The sequence below is a fragment of the Aptenodytes patagonicus genome, chromosome Z (genome assembly GCF_965638725.1).
Source record: "Aptenodytes patagonicus chromosome Z, bAptPat1.pri.cur, whole genome shotgun sequence".
NCBI classification, from domain to species: Eukaryota; Metazoa; Chordata; class Aves; order Sphenisciformes; family Spheniscidae; genus Aptenodytes; species Aptenodytes patagonicus.
Genome location: NC_134982.1, coordinates 11,981,473 through 12,001,367, shown reverse-complemented (window position 1 = coordinate 12,001,367; position 19,895 = coordinate 11,981,473). Strand labels below are relative to the sequence as shown.

Below are 19,895 nucleotides of genomic sequence, written 5' to 3'. Positions count from 1 at the left end.
TCGAGCGTTAAGCAAAATCACATCAAAATGTGTCAGTAATGAAACTTTTGCTGTTCCAAGCATCGGACAGTTTATTTAAAGGACTTAATGTGATGTTGGTTCTGACAGCCTGCAAAGATCCGTGAACATAGGAAAAGCCAGCACTGCCCGGTGTGCCTGGCTGACCGGGAGCCTGAATCAACAGGAACATTGTACCAGTCGCTTAACTGGCCAGTGGAGTCAAACTGAGACATTTGAGGGAATCGTAATCTATCTAGAACAAGTTTTCTAGGTGACAGAATGAAGTTTTTGCACTTTATCCTATGCTATCTGTGCAGAGCAAGGGTGTCTAAGGAGACAAGTATAGCAAATATATCATATTTTGGAAACACGCAAATGCAAATACAGCCTATGTCACTGCCCAAATGCAAGCCTGATACAACATCACCGGACCATGCCCAGTGCAAGCTTGGGCTTCATGCCTTTTCAGAAAATGAACGTAAACTTTAAGGAAAACTCTACAATCATTGCATAGGTCAAACGCTTCTGCACAGGTCTCTATTCCAGATGCTAAAGCAAAGCTATATTTAGCAGCTGCAATTCAATGAGCCTGAGATAAGGCAAACAGCAGCAGGTAAACGCCAGCCAGCCAGCTAAGTGCTGCACACCCTGAGCACAGCGCAGCCCTGGCACGGCGCTCCCTGCTGCTCACCGCGGCGTTCGGGAACCCCCCTGTGCCTGCTATGCTTGAAAGAGATCCTTTTTCTATTCACTCATGTAGATCCAATTGCTTCTGCTCACCAGAACAAATGCTTTGGCAACACCTCTCCCCAAAATTTCCTCTGTCCATAGAGCTAAACCACTTAAAGTTAACAATATTCAATGTCACAACCTAAAGCTTTCTCAATCCTGCTGACCAACCTTACTTTCCATCCCTGACTGACCTCAGTCTATCATTTTGAACATATTTCTTCCATGTTTTAGAATTACTATTATGTCTTACAAAACTGTCCTAACTAGGACTGAGAATTCCCCATAAACTGGTGGGATGAGCAAGACACGCTACACACACACCCAGAGGTAAAGACCTGGTTTTTAGAGGTTTCCTAGAGCACCAGGAGCCACAGATCTGACAACCACAGTCCACCGGCAGCACAAGGATGCAAAAGGTTGGCTGGTTGTAATCATCATATGGCTATACTGCTGAACTCCGGATTTTGCTGTAGTTGCCAAATGTTTTAGAAAGACTATCTGCAACTACTAAACCTCTCCCAGCTGTGTACTGAATTGACAAGGCATATAATTTCAGCAGAGGGAAAAAAAGGATGTTTATATTTGTGGGGGAGCGGAGAAGAGGGTGGCTATAAGCCTTCTTTCAGCAGTAGTAACATGAAACAAACAATGGCATTAAGATCCGTGTCTCACAAACAAAAACCTGAAGCTTCCTTCAGCTCTGACACATGGCTTTTGTTAATTACTGTGATTCTTTAATCACTGGTTTCTGGCGTGACCGCAGTATGACAACAAGACTGTAACAATACACTATTTTGGCATGGAGGGCATCTTTAATTTCTTCAGCTTCTCAGCCCATTTGGTTAGGATTGCATTCATTGAACATCTTCACTCAGCAGCAAATTTAAGTTACCATCATGGCCAGCACAAATATCCTTACAGGCTCACCATTCCCATAAAACCTTGCCTTTTAGGGCAGATGTGGTGATAACTTTGCCATATGCGTTTGTACCAATTACCTCTCTGGTACGACATTTCCATCATACAGATTTATCATAGCTGCTTACTTAGTTAAAGCCCAGGAGTTACGAATCCTTCCCAAGCTGACCTGATCCTTTATGCAAAGCTCAGCTCCTGGCTTGCCCAAACCACAATGTCATTTGAGAATGTGTCAGTATTCAATGGGCACTCACACGATGGCATTAAGGGCTTGACACACCCATATTACACTAAGGTGTACCCTTTACTTTCATAATATTACAAGTATCTTCCTTTGCTGCTTTGTTGTTGACTCACATATCTAATCCTCATACTCCTTTACCTAGCAAGCCACTCTCACGCTGGGTATAGCTTCTGTGTGTGCCTGACTGCTCACAGCCCAGTTTGTGCCAGTACACCTTCACGCTTCCAGGTGTCTGTTTTCAGTCTGAGAGTTCATTGACCGTTGGCTGCAAGTGTGAAAACAAACATAAGCAAATGATGGTGGAGTTGTCCCTTTTGGTGGTGCTCCAGGTACTGCCGCCGCCGTTTGTGTCAGATGTGGTCTCTTGGCTGACCTTAGCTCTGCCTGCCTTTCAGTCCCAGGTCTTTTTCTTGGGGTATTTTGGACTCTAGATCCTACCTGCAGGGTCCAACACCTCTGCACTTCTATCCATCAACAATCACCCTCGGTATTTTTTTTTCCCAGATTCCACTTGTAATCAAAATTCACGTCCTTGCTCAGTTTTCTTTACATATCACTCAATTTTTTAAATCTGAGATTCAGTTTCCCTTCCAAAATTGCAATTATGGGTCTTCAGCCTCATATCACTCACATACACTGCTATGGTTTTAATTTCCCTTTGCGCTTTCTGGAAAAAATGCTCTCTCTCATGTTTCATTTTCATGTGGCATGAAGTACTTCTCAAATTTTGGTAAGACAATTTCACAGCCTCCTATTCCTGAATTAATTGAAAACCCATAAAACACATGGAAACTTTCTATAGTCAGAATAAAGGCAATTTCCTGTTTGCCTTCATTTTCCCTGGCACCAGCTATTTTCAGATGCAAAGTGAAGCACTGCTTGAATCTCCTCAAGTTGCCTTCCACAGCCTGTGTCAGCCCTTCTGGACTTTTTTTTTGCTCCTCCATTTTCCACTCAATTATTTTGGGTTTTTTTTTTTTTTTTCATTTCTGTTTACTCCAGGTACCCTGCGCTGTTCAGTAATGAACCGTGGCTCACAGTACTTGAGTAATCACGCAGCTCCAGCTCCTCTGCTTAACAGGACATGTGTTACTTCCCCATGTTTCCAGAGCCTATAGCAAAAATTACTTAAAGATCAAATTCCCAGTTCCTCATTTATGGGGATTTGGGTGTATAAGCTACGAATAAATTACCCCTTCTCACTGTAGAAGGCTTTTGTATCCACAGTGCTCTACAAACTATCTAGCTACAGCTTACACTTCTGCAAAGAAAATCCACCTGCTTTATGGCTACTGACAGTTTAATCATGGGCTCTGAGCACTTCAATATCCACAGCGAGGACCTACTTTGACGGGTCTGGAATAGGGAAGGGATGCTTTCTCACAAACCAAGCTCAGCCTTATTTAAGAAAGACAAGAGACAGCTTTGGCTTGAGAACACAACTGGAAAGCTCCTCCCGCGTGAGGGGCAGGTTGCAATGATCTACGGAACGTGGAATTTGCAAAGGCTACAGCCAAATCCAAAACCACGGCTCGCTAAGGGCTGTACTGCAAACTGGAGGTGGAAGGAAGCACTTCCCACCACCGCAGTGATGAGTAGCAAAATGAGAAAAGACATGGCACAACTCGGGTGAATGGAGAGCAGATGTTGCAGATGGAAAACATGGCTAATTTCTTGGCCCCGTTTCTTTGGACTTAGCTACAGGATCCATCAGATTCAATGATAAATATGGAATAGAAAATACTTGGTGCTTCTGCTCCCATCACCTTGTTCCCAGACTTCGTGAAATGATCCATGGTAAATACAATCATTTTTGGAATGGTTATTTTAATCCAGATCATGGGGTGTAGTTTGGTACAGACCGAAATTCCTGCCCAAGCAGTGGTTTTAGGAGATCTGAGGGGCAGTGAATTGTGCTATAATACTAGAAACAAGCATGCAGAGTCCAGGGGAATTGAGCAGGAGAACAAGATTTCTCCAGTCAGTTTGGCCACCAAACATAGTGTGGTATGTATACACCCTAAAAAGCTTAAATAGTCCCGTCCAGGTAAACATTCAGAAAGCATGCCATGCCTTCACTCACCAAGATTTATAAGGTAATTTTTTTTAATCTACATTCAGCTGATGTAACAATCACAAATACCCACAGGTCTTAGAACTCTTTTTTTTCATGCTAAAGTACTAAATATCGAACCAATAGCTCAGCATATGAGAAAGCAGATCCCAAGCACTGGGCATTGTGACAGACAAGGTTCAAGACTGCCTGTGCTGCCTAGTGCTCTTGGTGGAGTAATGCCGTTAAATATGATGAGATGAACCAAATCTAAGTCCCCAGATTTTGAACGTGTATCACTTTAAACTAGATTTGGAGGCACAACTGGGAAAATATTAAAGGTTTAAAATACATTAGGTCCCCAAACTCCCTGTTTTCTCCATGCCTTAGTTGCATGCCTGCTAAGGGGGTGCACAATGTCAGGGGCTAAATCAGGAGAGTCATGTTCACTCCCAGGGATCGCAGAGGAGGACATCACAGTTGGTGCAGTGTTTGCTAATGCCCTGGCAAGAGCAATGTAAAGGCCTGGCACACCTGGCATGGACTGACCTTGCAGTGTGCCACTCAAAGGCACGTTTGCAAAGGGACCCCTTTAAACTTCTGGTGTATTAACTGTTTCAGTCAAATTGTTCAAATTTTGGTTCCAAAGAGTATGATGCATTTGCTTTCCCCTATCGAAAGCAAACACAAAAATTTCAGCCATTAGAAATAATTAGTACTAATCATCTTTTAACACTGAAATACATTAGCATTTGTATTTCTCCACCCCTCCTTACATCCTCTTGTGTTTGAACACCTCAAGAGCAAAACAGGGAGTAGCATGTGTTGTAGCACTCCCTGCTTTGCAAGTGGGAAACACAGAAAGCGAGCTACAGGACAGACAACCAAAACGTGGTTTTTTAATCCCAGAATAACACTCTTTCGGGGCTGGAATCAGATTTGCCTGAATTCAACCTGGAACAAGTTTAAGAAGCTATAAATGGTCACTCTTGGCATCAGGGTTTACAAAAGGAGCCGTGACTCTGATTTAAATCTACTAGCTCAGTGCAAAGACTTCGAAAGTATCCCTGAAACCTCCCCAGCTTTTTAAATACCTGAAGAGGTATCCTGGATGAGGTGAGCCAGCCCTCCAGCTATTTTTTGGTGCTGTTCCAAGCTACACATACAGAAACTCCTGAAATTCTGTGCTCCTACCCCCTACACTCAAACGTGCCAATGCAATTAGCTGTAATTGCTGGGCAACAGACTCAGTCTGTTATCTGCCACGTTTTAAAGTAATGATCCAATATCCTCCATCTGTCTTCATTAAAACAGTCTTTAAACTGACACCAGAATGGCAGTCAAAAATTTGCATTCAGCTCCTTTGGGTAAGTTAGCTGCAATGCTCAAGTTACCGATCAACAGCTGTGGCAGAGCGAGTTCCCAAACAGAAATGCCGTCTGCTCCCCCCGAAACAATGCAAACAATAGCAGCTTCCCCGGGCGGCTGCTGCTGCTTGAAATCATGCACAGCTCAGCTCACTCCACCCAGAAGTCTATCGGCTCGCCCGCAGAAAAAGCTCAACCCCAAGCACTTTGATTAAGCTTCGCAAAGCTCTCGGGTCTGAAAAAATGGCAAGTTTCCTGCCCCCCAAAACTGACACAGCAAACAAACAAGCGGAAGGGAAGCGTTAAATCTTACCCTTGACGGCTTGTAAAAGTCACAGCAACAAAGTTGCTGCCGTCCATAGCACTCCGGTACACTCCTCTCTTCTCATTTACACGCGGGTTTATCCCCTCCCAAGACCAACAGAGTCGCTCATAGTCGCAGCGCCAGGACATTTATCTAAAAAGCACAGCTTCTTTGCGCTGTGAAACGGGCATCGCGTGCTTGTCTCCAAGCCCCTTAAGATCCACCGCAGACCCGCTCTGCCATGCAATGTCCCGGTAACTAAACTTACTCCAAGTTCCCTACGTCTTACTTCAGTCACTGGCCTTGGCTCCTGGCCAAATTCTTCTTTTTTTTTTTTTTTTTTTAATTCTGTTTCCTGTAGATAGGGAGAGTGTAGTAGCTCCTTTAAAAATAAAATGCTTCAGCACAACAAGCTGCGAAAGTGTAAAGCAGAAAAGCAGAGCACCTAGGGTTGGGGCACCCCAATTAATTCCAGAGGCAACTGCTGCTCGCCTTACCTACCTCCGGCCGACGCGGAAGCTTTCAAAAGGAAACCAAGGGAGTAAAAGAGTCCAACATATCAAATTGCTTTAAAAAAGGATGAACTTGGTAAGAGATCCATTCCTCAGCAGCAGCCCCTCTCTCTGCATCCGTAATGCTGAAGTCCGTCAGGACTCCTTAAACGCAGAGACACTGTCCTACAAGCTGATCCCAAGGCTCCACCTCATCCACTTTCCAACAGTTGTGAGTAGCAAAAACTCTGCAGAGAAAAACCTCATAGAGCACAATTGCATAACTCAACCACAGAGCTTCCTCCAGCCAGCCGGAGGATCGCTTCGGCACCAAAACATCAGGGCTTGCTCATCCCTGAGAGCATGACCTCCCCTTGGTCTCTCGGACACCCGCCTGGCCTCATCGCTGTCAAGGGCACCCTCCTCACCAAAAACCCTCAGCACTCTCGTGAGCCTCACGACCTTCCCACTCTTTCTGCCACCTTCAACGAACCACACAGTCGCTTTTTTTCCCAAATTCTGGGACCTTTCACAATACAGTGCCCTCCTATATGCCAGTCCCCTGGCATTTTACCTTCCAGGTACACTACAAGACTAAAACTGGGCCAACTACAACTTTAATCCACCTTCTGCGTCCCTATACCTGTGAATTGCAATTATTCTAAGATCACCATATTATTTCCCTAAGTTGTGTTGACAGTAATGCCTGCCAGGAACGTGCCCATTTATTGCAGACAGCAAGAGAAAGTTTAACATAAAAGATTTCTATATGTATTTATCTCTGTTTTTTCCTTCATCTTCTGTGTTTTCCCACTGGATTTATGTGAACACTGTTAGAATTAATTTCAAACCTCCCCACAAACACTTGCATGCATTAATCAGCTGATTAATTATAGTAACATGAGACACAAGGCTTTGCCAAAGAGTATTTTCTAGAAGGTGAAATTTTCTGAAGTCCTCTCAAGAGAAAAGCTATGGAGGACCCTGGATGCTGCAATGGTAGTACTCCAGTGGTCACGAAGGTTGAAGTGCAGGGTGGCCGTGAAGGGGACCCTGTAGCACCATAAGCAAGACGAGAGCCTATGCCCCTTTGCGATGACTCCAGGGTTATTTATTCTTCCAAGTTACACCTATCTGAGACAACATTCATTGAACTGGATTCCTAATTCCAACACAAAGAACCCATACAAACAGGCAACATGGGACATGACATGTAGCACTAATCTCCTCAAGACCCAGGTCATTTTCAGATGATTTTGAACTGAAAAGCATCTAACTTGAGAAGGAATTTCCCCTGCACTAGCCATTTCTCATGTTCCCACCACCCACACCCCATCTCAACAGCAACACACACAGGTATCACGTTTTTTTTCTGCAACTAAAAGTACAAGGATCTGGATTAATTTCAGTCCTTCAGCATATTTGGAGAACCCCTTGTTCTTGCTTCATTCTGGAGTTTTCCTTCTTCTTAGAACTTTCTTCTGCTTTTTCCCTCCCACCATTTTAATATGTTAGCTAATGATGATTCATTCCACGCTACTCCCACTTTCTTTGCTGCTGTCTTTATACTTGCTTGTTACCACTTTGACCTCGGCCACAGTCATTTCTTCCTTCCTAGAGTTAGGTTCATCTCCTTCCTTTGACATGAGAGTGAACCCAACCATAAAATCAGCTGGCCTTGGGGCTTGTTTAGACTTTAAAATAACTAAAAATTGGGTAGGCTGTTTTGTTAATGATTTTTCTTGGCACTGAAATCTACCTCATTGGCAATGACTTTTTCCTCAGCTATGCTTTCCCCACGGACTTCAGTGAACCTGCTCACGTAGGGAAGTTCAGCACATGTGGAAGCACTCAGAAGAGCAGGAGTTACTCAGTGTTATGAACTCAGCTCTGAGGTCTCTTGTCCTTGTCTTACACTTTGGTCCCTGGGTAGCATCTTCCCAATACTCACACCATTTGCATCCTCCTTTGCAAACTGCTGAACACATCGGGGAGGGCTGCAGCCTGCAACGTCAGTTGCCTAAATTTCAGTGCCTTCATAAAGGGTGTACGTGTATGCTGGGTGTTTGAGCTCCCACTGCAGCCAGCATGGTTTGGGCAGAGGTTTAGGTGACTGGCTGCAGCAAGGCAGCAGTGAGTTTGCTGTGACCCATAGTTGTGGGAAGAAGTTTAGTCTGTTGCCTTTCCAGTAAATGAGCTGTTTTGTTGGCCAGGCAGCTACCTCCAAACCATGGTGCTTCACCTCTGAATCCTCCACTTTCCCAACTGCCCACTAGTCACAGAGGGCTAGCTTAGAGTGGGATGGATTTAAATTCGTGCCATTAAGACCTTATCCTAGGACTGTATCTGGGAGAATGACTTCCAGTCGTTCAGCCTGTGCTGGCTTTCAACTACAATCAGAAGCAAAACTGAAGACTTACTGACACTGATGTTCAAGGGATGCCCTCAGCCCACCCTCCGGACCACATTCGCTCTTCCTCCAAACAGCAAAGCTGAGAGAGCAGAGGACCCTCTCTGGAGCACACAAGACCCAAACATGCCTGGTGACCTAGTAAGGCTTTGAATGGCTTAACATGCCCCTGAGCAACTGGAGAGGATAACTAGAGGATAGGGGAGAAACAGGAGAGAAGCACACCCTGGAGCATCCCACAGTATAGAGCATCCCACAGTGTAGACTTAAACTAAACTCCAGTCCTTGTGGAGTCAATGCTATTTTTAAAATTACTGTCAACTTTAGATGCTTTCCCAAACATCCTAGATGGTTCAAAAGGAGCACTGATGATCTTTGCTTTCCCTTACTGTCTTGCAACTCCAGTCTGCAACTCGTGAACTGCAAGGTTTGAAGTTCGATCTGCTCCACCACAGCTGGTACCTCTCACTGCAGAGAAGCAGCTGTGGCTGACTGAACCAAGCTGGGCTCCCCCCACACCCAGAACCGGTGCAATGTCCAGGGATCATTTCCACCCAAACGACATCATCTCCAGCTCCCAAAACAAGGCAAGCTCATTGCTCATACTCACCATGGGAGTCACAACTCCAGAAAGCCTTTCTACATGGTGCTGAAGGGTTTCCTCACAAACCACCAAGGGTCAGCCTTAGACGACCGAATCTCCTCCCTCAGCCTATGCTTTCCTCATCCCAACTTTTCTCCCCTTTCCTGACTAGTCCTGGCCAGTGAGGAACTCCTTGTGTAGGGGAAGGATAAGGAGCATACCTCACTTTGGGGACGACTGACACATCTGTTGCTATGAGCACCTGCAATGGCTACAAGGGGTCAGATGGGCATCTTGTCCCAACTGCCCTTGCTATGAGAGACTTTCTGCATCCTCTTGCTGTCGAAAGTCAGTGTAGGATGCATAAGAAATACAGGACTGAAAGGAACAAATTGTGACATTGATGCCCACCCCTTGAATATCAGAGAGCTGTTTAAAAAATATAGTGTAGGAGGAACATCCAATTTGCAAATTGCCATAGTCCAGGAAACACCAGCACAATCATAAAGTGAATAACGGAAGACCAAAGGTCCCAAAATATACTGTATCACAGGTGAGGAAAGATGAAGTGTACTGGCAGTGTCCTTGATCCCTGTGGAGGATGTGGCAGGTGAAACTGTCCAACTGGCAGCAGAAAGCACACCACGACACTGCAGAGGAAGGGAAAAAGAAATCCTACATGTTCCTGTTATCATGACCAGACTGTGGGAGGAAAATGAAATGGACACAGGAAGCAACGTCACGAAGTGACCAGTTGCTCTAGGGCTGTCCTTGCCTGTTGGGAGCAACTCAGCCAAATTCATTTAACTGCTCCTCCAAGGAACTAATATACTGGTAGAAATCCAAAGTAACTCAATTTGAAGGGATGCCCTGGATTCCTACCCATGTGCATCCATCTGCCTGGGCATGATCTGAACTGAAGTGTGCAGCTTCAGCACTGCAGGTTCATGCAGAAATATTCCCATACCTCACCGGTTACTCCAGCACCTGGGAGCCGACACAGTGCTGTAAGGTACATGCCAAATGGAAATGGTCAGAAAATAGTTTCAGTGGGTGTGTGCAGAATAACGTGACTCATACTGATCAGGATTCGGTGGTGTGCCACTTACCTGCAGCAGGGAAGGAAGGATGCATGACTAGAAATTCCCTGTCTCCGTCAGAGCCCCTTGCCCAGTACTCCAGACAAAACAACTCCTTAACAAACAATGATCAGCTGGGGAAAATGGCAAGAAATCCACAAAGGCGCAGACTCTTGCCTTTAAAAAGAAAGCAGCACTTGCTCTGGTGACTATTGATCTCATCTTCCTGGCACCAACACCTCCTGATGTTTTAAAACAGAAATTAAAATAGTCTCTCTCAATCATCCCCTTTGCAGCCCATAGGAGACGGAGCAGAGCCGAAAACCTTTTGGTCAAAGAGCTTTCATCTGGGTTCAGCTGCTCAGATTACACTGAAGGGGAGATAAAGCTGAGCTCAATTCTGCGGGGAATGAGGCCCACGATCATCTCGTCTCTGAGGTCCAGTTCCCACCAGATTCGGGATCTTGTGTTTACGAACTCCCTTCTGACCAAAAATTTCATTGCTCTGGTAGGGAAGGGGCTGTTGCAAGGGGGGAAGTCTCCTGGGTACCTGAAATGTTTGCTGTTGTTGTGGTTTAACCCGGCAGGCAGCTAAACACCACACAGCCATTCACTCACCCCCCCGCAGTGGGATGGGGGAGACAATCGGAGAGAAAAAAAAAAAAGGAAAATTCGTGGGTTGAGATAAAGACAGTTTAATAGGACAGAAAAGGAAGGGAAAATAATAATAATAATAATAATAATAATAATAATAATAATAATAGCAATAATAAAATATACAAAACAAGTGATGCACAATGGAACTGCTCACCCCCCACTGCCCAGCCAGTTCCTGAGCAGTGGTGACAGCCCCCTGGCCAACTCCCCCCGGTTTATATACTGAGCGTGATGTTGTATGGTGTGGAATATCCCTTTGGCCAGTTTGGGTCAGCTGTCCTGGCTGTGCCCCCTCCCAGCTTCTCGCTGGCGGGGCATGAGAAGCTGAAAAGTCCTTGACTGGTGTAAGCACTGCTTAGTGACAACTAAAACATCGGTGTGTTATCAACTTTGTTCTCATCCTAAATCCAAACCACAGCACTGTACCAGCTACCAGGAAGGAAATTAAGTATCCCAGCCGAAACCAGGACAGCTGCAATCCCATGAGAAATTAGGTGATTTGATGGACACAGAAATCAATGGGAGCTGATGGAGATCCACCTGTCTCAGGATTACATTCTTGGACTATAAATCTGTGTCTCTTCATTTGCCTATGACACTGCACATGCCTGACTGCATGGGGAAAGCACAGGGATTAATCAGCCGCTGCAGCAAACCCCAGATGTGTCCACACTGCTTTTAGCACGTATTTCCTAATCATCATCAGTGAACAAAGTGGAATCTCAGGGGGGATGCTTGGGAGGGCTCGTTAAAAGCTAATCATGCCTACGTGAATAGAAAAATCAATAGCTGAGGGCAAAGCAACAGCCCAGCTTGTTAGAGCCTCTGGCTAAAGCGCCCTTTGTAACACGGATATTACACAAGACCTCCTGCTGTTATTTGCAAGGCGGTAGCTGCCACAAACACATACGCTGTATCTGGTGACACTTCAAACGCTGTCACATGCATGCTCCTCAGATACACATCAAAAAACCCAGCTCATACCACTGAGGAATTAGGATACCCCTCAGTGGGACCCCGTGATTGAACACACAGAGGAAATCCAACCCATGCAGAGCCAACAGAAAGCCTCAGCATTTTACAGAGTGTTCCCACGAGCTGTGCATATGGGAAAAATGGGCTGCACTCACGGGAGAAATGGCACTTTTGGCCCAGTATAACATCACCCAAAGGGCCGTATAATGGCTAAACAATGTTTAATCTCTTGCAGCCTCCCAGAGAAGCTCTAGCCCTGGTTGTGCTTAGCCCGTGTACTCTCTCTGTAAACTCCACTGCCAAGGGAGAGCAAGCACCAGTGCCTAACAGATGTGCTAGGAGAGCTCAGCAGGCCAAGGAGGACAGGGCTGCAACAGACCTGCCCTTCAGTTTTCCAGATGGTAATCACAGGGGACGCTGAGGAGCAGTGTCCACCACACTGGACAGGCTGTTTCATACTGCGGCAGTGCAGCCCTGTCCCCCATTGCCACTTCCACAGTCTTCTGCACTAAGCATGTGTGGAGAGGATGGGCGATCCCTGCATCTGCAGGGAGCGGATTGCTTCTGCATTCCCTACAGCATCACCCAAGAGATCTGGGATTTATTTCTTTAAGCCCCTCACGGTTTGCATTATATATTGCTCTGACAGTCAATTATCCTTCAGATGAAAACTCAGTGGCATTCTGAGAGGATTCCTTTAAATATCATGTCATATCCATTATGCTCATAAACACTTCAACCATAATTCCAAATTAAATACACCATGTGCATGTATATCTGTTCTGTCTCTTTTCCAGTTTACAGTCACATCTATCCTGCCAGGAAAAATATGGAGGCAACCTGCTGCTTTCCATGAAATTCTCGCTAGTATCAATGATCTTTTGTATATTTTATAGTAGTATTTTTTGCGTTAGGTCCTTATTATATTATTATAGCTTTTGCTGGCTAGATGGTGACAAGATGGCCCACTTCAGAGAGGTCAGGGGGAGCTCAGGGGTGACTGACTGATGTTTGCTTTAGGGATGAGCAGCAGCACCAGAATCTCTGCAGGAGCATGGTCCCAAAAGGGGACAGGAGCACGTGTGAGTATATTATTCTAGCACTGATGACTGGGACTGGGTGACTTCTTGACCTGTCATAACTCAAGTTCTGTGAGCTCTGAGAATAATAAGGAAACCTTTGCCTGGTGGAAGAGGAGCATGGTCAGGACAGAGACAGGAAAAAAAAAATAGCCGTCTTATAAAACAAGGCCCAGGGAGCCTAATGTATCGAGAAGAGGGAATTTGGCTCCCCTCTGAAACATCAAATTTTAGCTAATTAACCAAAGATCTAAAATGTCTGGACTAATACAACCTGGCATAAATAGGCATTAAACCATTGATTTCCCTGGAGATTTCCCCAAGGAAACTGCATGACATTTTTACCAACAGTTTGCACTTCAGTTGCAACATCACCTTGGCAGTAAATAAGCCGTATATAACAGCGGCTGCGCCAGCACAGCCACAGCACAGGCATGCCAGGTCCTGGCACTGTCAGCCTTTGCTTTTATTCAGAGCAAGTTTATTTTATGTTAGATTGTTCCTTTATCTGTTCTCCAGGTGTTTAACAGAAATGCATGTTCCTCTGCACTTACACAGTTGAGAACAAAGACCTGTATTATTCTCATCTCCGTGCACATGGACAGTTGGGCGTTTAAACGATAAATTCCCATTAAATGGAAGTTACGCACATAAATCCCTCTGCAGCCATATGAAAGAGAGGAGTAACCTGATGGGTGCACAGGGCCTTCAGGACTTGATGGCAGACTTAAGGAGGGCATGTTATTCTCCCAAAAGCACTACAATAATTTAGGAGAACCTGGAGGGGGAGAAGGCAGCAGCAGCTAAGTCGGTGAGAAATGCAGGGGCGAGGGTACTGCAGTGCACACAGCCACAAGGATGCTGGGGGTATAGCTCTTATTTGAGGTTAATTGTTGCCATTTCACCTCTTGGGGTGTGATGCAGTATCACAGAAGATCCTTTTAAAATCGAGGAGATATATAGAAAGGGAGGCAGGTATTTAAATTAAACACCCTATTCCCAGTGTTACAATTTGTCATACCGTGTTTGGTTTTCATGTGCTGCTTGCAGGGTAAAACTAGTTGTGGGCCCCGTAAGAAAAGACAGCGTTTGCTGTTTCTGATAGAGTGATCAAGGTTTTACTGGTGTATCTCCAGAAGGCAATGACACACAGCCTGAAGCTAGGAATGTGCTAATGAAGGCACACAACAAAAAATTTAATCAAAGACTCTGAGAGAGGAAAGGGAATTAAGTAAGGTTTCAGCAGTACTGTGTGGCACCAAATGCCTAGTCAGGAGAAATAAAGAAAGGAGTTTTCTTAACAAGGAAGTAAAAAACCCCCAAAACCTATGGCCCTCTGGCTTCGTGTGGCACAGAAATAAAAGCTCAACCTTTTTTCGGTGCCTCTTCCCCTCAAGGAGATAGGTAATCTTCAGATAATGACAGGACATCCCAACTTAAAATAATAGAAAGAGAGGCAGAGGCTACATGAGGCTTAGTGCAGCTGATGAAAAACTGTACTCTTAAGCATAATCTTCAGGGTGTGTCTTGTTATTTAAGCTTCTTTTTTATGCCATGTTCCATTATTTCCAAATCTGTGTTGTTAGCTTTCTTACAACCTTGAATCTTGGCAAGTGACAAAGCGCTCCTCATCCCAGACGTGGCACATCTCAGAAGCAGGGCTCTGCAATGCTCTGCCTATCAGCTCCACATTAGGCTACTGGTACCCCAAGTGTACAGCTGCCCATGTAACTGCGTAGGCTAGTTTGAGAGCTAATATTTGCAGGGCTTGGGTGAAGAAGAAATGTCTGCTAAGGACCTTTGGTATCCAGTCAAGTTCCCTGGAATGACGCAAAGTAGTAGAAAACACAAGTAATCCCTAAAGACCTTTGCAACGATGGCATAATCAGAACAGAATAAATGCCTCGTGTCAGTAAGTGAAAGTCATAATTCCTCTTAGAAAAAGCAAGATTGGATTAGCTTTGAGGGGTGAGCGTGGTAGAGAGATGTAAACAGCTCAGACAGAGGTCTGAGTGTCTCTTTGGATGCCATCTGCTCAACAGGTTGTGTCTGCCCAGAAAGGCATGGACATGAATTTTTTCCTACAGTCAGATTGCTATTTTGGCCATAGGAGAAAAAGTAGCATAAGACACAAAGGGGTTCCTCAAAGGCAGTGTCCCAAGTGAGTTTGTGGAGCATATTTGGGAAAAGCATATTTACACTACTCCAGGAAAAAGGCTGAGAAGAAATTTTGTTAGTACAGCAAATAAAGGAAAGCACATGTTAGCCTGGCCAGCCCACCTGCAGCACAGCTTTGCAGCAAGGGTTGACCAGAAGGGAAACTGTGGTGCCAATCCAGAGAATGATGATCTCTGACAAGCAGCCAGAGTCACAAGTAGTGTCTGGTGACCAGCTGTAGCTGGGAAACCTCTTTGGCACGTAGTAAAGTTGTGGGTAGCATGTCTGTACCTTGAGACTCCCAAAAATGTTTGTGACATGAGGCAATCATACCAGTGAGGCATGAACTTTAAATAGACCAAAGCGTGTATCGCTTCATTAATCAATACCTGGTATGGTGGAAAGTTTTTGAATGAATTATTTCTTGGAAGCTTGCAAGTGTCCTACAATTTTGGTCAGGTTTGTCTATTTTTGGTTTCTGTTTCCAGTCTTCTGTTTGTTAACGAGACAAGAAGGGGCCTCCCTGGAGGCACTTGACAGCACTTGAAGGAGAAGACTCCAAGGAAAAAGGAAGGCACTTATGGAGCTGTGAAGGCCAAGCAGCAGAAGCAAAAGGATTCACATATGAAAAGAAGAAAATTTAGGAGCTTACTAGGATGAAGTGAAACAGCCCTAGAGTCAGACCTAAACTGAAAGACAAACTCACTGCTTGATGGATATAATGGTAATGAAAAGCACTGGAAAACAGTCAGTTTAATGTGCTTACCGGTAGATGCCTACATTTGCTATGAGTGGAGCCTGGGGGTTCCTGTAAGGTACCTGGGAAGTCTAACACAGGCAGCTGAGGCATTGGTTGGTCTTGCAGCAGATACAGCTGAAGAGGATGTTAATCAGAGTAGTCACGGTTTACAGCCCCGCAAATAAACATAAATCAGCATCAATTTCAGTTTATGCTTGCATGACAGTTCCTACAAGTTAGAGCAACTCGGGAGGAGATACACATCAGTTTGGATGGCTTTGTTATGGGGGAGCAGCCTTCAGGAGCCGCGTGAGGTAGTTACCGCTCTGGCCATCCCACCCCGGAGCAGAGCCAGAGCCCTTGGAAAGAAACACTCTGAGGCAGAGACCACATCCCCAGAGTCTACAAGGACACCGCACCAAGGGTGGGCAGGTCTAGAAGAGAAGAGCAGAGAGAGCAATCCTAATTGGGATGCAAGGCAGCACTCTGTTGCAACCAAGCATAAATTAAGCAAAACCATTGTTCTCACTCCCCTCACACCTGTATCAATATCTTTTGTACTGTCGTAAAGCCAAAGCTGTAGATTTACGATGGAAAAGTAAACTAAATCTTGTTTGTCCAAGAAGTGAAATGGCAGGTGGGGAAAGGATTGGCAACAGTCCTGACGACAACAACGGTATAAATTGCACACCACAGCTCTTATCAAAGGGCAGGGGAAAGAAAGTGAAGGTCTTAATGTTAAACTAGTAGGTAATCCAGGTGGCCACTGAAATTGCAACCTGCAGTAGCTGCAAGTCCCAGTAAACTCAGGATCACATGAACAATGGAGTAGGAAGGAAGCAATGAATGAAAGAATAACACTGAATAACCTATGGAGGTGGGCAGGGAGCTGCACAGCCCCTTGGAGTGAGTCCGGGAAAGGGAAAAGGAGTCCTGTTTATCTACAGATCAGAGTTATTGGCCCTGTCTACAAGGCATGCACCCACCTTTGACCTTGCATCCACCATAGTATTGCCCAACCCTCAGTCTAAGCATCTCACACTGCTGTCTGTCACTGCACCATACTTGGAAAAGCAAAGTCTTTAATGGACTGTGATCTACTTGTGTTTCCTCCTTTCAATGCTCCTGCTTGGAGTACGGCATTGGAAGCACTGCTAAAACCGCATAATTCAACCTTTCAGATGGGAAATTCAGTTTCAAATATATATAAAAATATATTTACATATATACAGTAGCTACAGACAGTAGAGCAGAACTCACCTTTTTGCGCTTTCCTGCTGTATGAGTCTTGGGGACTCAGGTGGCTTTTCATCATCACCTCTATATCAGTTTACACACGTGCAAGAACCTAATCCTGCTCCTCCTGGGGCCAATGCTGAGCACAGGCAAACATTTATGGGTCCCAGACTGGACCCATGAGTGTGAGGGACTGGATGGCTATCCAGACTAAACCCTGCCATGCTGAGTGCGTGGAAGGTGGGTCACCAGCGAGCAGAGTAGTCCCTCTAACGCAGACAACCAACTGGCTGGTCTTGCCCTGGGGATCTGTCTTGTCCGATGGTGATGGACTATTCCCTGTGAAACTGGAAGCAGGTTTCCAGGCTGACTTGAAGAGAGTCATACTCCCAGCAAACAGTAAGATTTACTTTGGTATCAGCAAATTAACGTACTGTTCCCTTCCTTCCAGTTATTTTTTTGCTTAAGCTTGGAATAGTGACTTTCAGTGATGCTAAACTATATGTGGGTCATGAATAAGCTAACAACTAGAACCAAAGCTGAAGTGCAGAAGTCACACAGTTGACTAAATAAGAGATCCACAGAGAGATTTTATCAGTAAGAAAAATAAGCCATTTGCCTGAAAGGAAATAAACAGTTACTTCTGTAATGTGAACTGCGGATTATTTTGCTCTGATAGTTTGCAGGCAAGTAACACTAAGAGATAAAGTGCCTCTATCACCAATAATATGGCCTTAACCTTTCTTTTCAATACTGTTTTTGAACTAATTTATCATTTGCAGAGGTATACATCAATGTTAGTGCAGCAAATTAACTTTAGCTAAAACAAAAAGGTTTCTTCCCCTCGTGGCCTCACTTAGCAAATCTCCTGCTGGCTCCTGTGGGACTTTTGCCTGAGTCAGGATACCTGAATAGTCATGTTTTCGTGGGCAGAGAGAGAAGAGCAATGCTTTGAGGTGAAAATCCTCCTTCAATACATGGCCTTACTCACAATACACGGCCTTACTTACAATACCAGCCTTACTCCTGGTTGAGAGTCAAACTAGCACGAGGGAACGATGGAAGAATTCCTATGTCGGATAAGGAAGGATTTGGGAGGGAAGGGGTTATTTTTCTCTGTAGCACAGAAGATATTTTGGACACGTTCCATCTAATCAGTTGTCCACGTTCATAAAGTCTTCAGGCACCCATGAGTTGGCCTCACCTTTTTGCACAGTGTGGCACATACTAGTTCAATGAAACAAAAATAACCGTGCTAAGTGAAAGCACATCCAGGTGAAACCTAATGGCCGGTGACACCTACATAAGGGTCTTAAGCAAGCGGTGCAAACGCTCCGTTATTGTCCCGCACCCTCCAGTTTTAAAGGCAGTGAGGCCATTTATAACTTGGTATACAACAGCCTCATTAATTGGCCCACCTGCCAGTTTGAGCTAGAGCACATCTTCTCCAGAGACAGTCAGTTATGATGCAAATCTTTTTATGATGGAGGCAAGACATTCCCGTGTTTCATGCCTTTACTGTTAAATTAAAATGCGATTGCCTGTAACAAGGATAGGGAGAGCTCGGAGCACCTTCTGGATTTAAGCACACAGAGAAGGAGAAGCCTGGCCCTCCCTTCAGAAGTTTTAAACAGAGAGAGAAGAGGGGCCTAGGTCCAAAGCCAGTAAAATGGACGTGTGCTTTCCCACCGAATTTGGAGAGCTCTGCTAAAGCCTCACTGCAGTGGTCCCAACTCACTCTATCTTTGGGTGTCACTGACACATGAAAGCTGGCACTACATAAAGAAAACTTAGACACAAGACCCATTGTCAAGAACCAACATTTACAGATGCAGAATAATCCGGTACGTGAAAGGAAAAAAATACACAGGAAAAAACAGCCAAAATCTGGGCTTCTATGCAAGTTTTTACACTTTTCTTCTAGAAGGAGAAATGAAGAAATTGTCCTACCTGGCTCTTCTGTGTCTTCTGTTCTACCTGAAGCTGTTTGTCGAGACAATCAGAAGGGATTATTTTCAGCACCATACAAAAAGCTGCAGCTTCTTTTAAAATCCCTAGATGGTTTCTCAGCAGAGCAAGCCAGGCTTCTCCCCAGCCCGGCCGCGAAGCTCACTAGGGAGCACCACGCTTTCCAGGATCTGGAGGTAAACCCGTGTGGGGACACGCTGAACGCGATCCAGAAGTTACAGGATGTCTCGCTGTGCTTCGTGTACTCCGTAAGGACTGCAAGAGAAAAGGCAAAGTTCCCAAAGCTGTGGGTGGAACATGGCACCGTGTAGCACTGAGTAAATAAAAAGCAATTGATCGTTGGACTCGGGTATGACATCAGGTATTACAAAGGTTTATATACCATAGGCAGGACTCTGTAACTCATCTAAGAGAAATGCAGCCCTAAAAGAGAAATGCAGCCTGCTGGTGGACGCTGCCACAGCTAAAGCAGCAGCGAGAGTTGCAAACGAGACATTTTGCTCAACTTTCGGCAGTCAACAGATTTGTTTTATTGGACAGCACTCAGATGGAGAATTTCAATCACAAAATATGTTCTTTCTCAAAGGTCAGACATTTCATTACCTCCCATAAGGATGTACAAAATGTATGTAACTTCTGTGGGATAATCGATCATTTGGGGGGTTGATGGCATCAAGTACAACACGATCCTGATTCAGGTTTCTAGATGCCATGGTTATGCGAAAAACCATGTAGGTTCAGTTTTTGACTGAAGTTATTTGTTTCAATGCCCTCTTCAGTCTAAAAAAAAGTTTACAGAGATAATTCTGAGGTAGAGAAGAGACAGAGCTAATCTAAAAAAAAATGACCTAAGTACAACTGTGATAGGGTGTAATATGAAAACTTAAGATAAAAAAAAATTAT

The 19,895-nt window shown here is 44.8% G+C and overlaps 1 protein-coding gene across 3 annotated transcripts in view; it reads right to left on the bottom strand.

Moving 5' to 3' along the window:
- The window catches only part of LOC143172350 (phospholipid-transporting ATPase ID-like), a 93,270-nt gene extending 74,024 nt beyond the window's left edge, over positions 1-19,246 (bottom strand). Inside the window, exon 1 of one of the 3 annotated variants that reach the window (XM_076361680.1) lies at positions 18,975-19,246. The gene's annotated coding sequence lies outside the window, so the exon portion shown is untranslated. Of the gene's footprint in view, positions 1-5,627; positions 5,886-6,119; positions 6,374-18,974 lie in introns of those variants that run through there. The other 2 variants (XM_076361681.1, XM_076361679.1) reach the window with 2 other exon arrangements.
- Between the last annotated feature and the right edge of the window lie 649 nt (positions 19,247-19,895).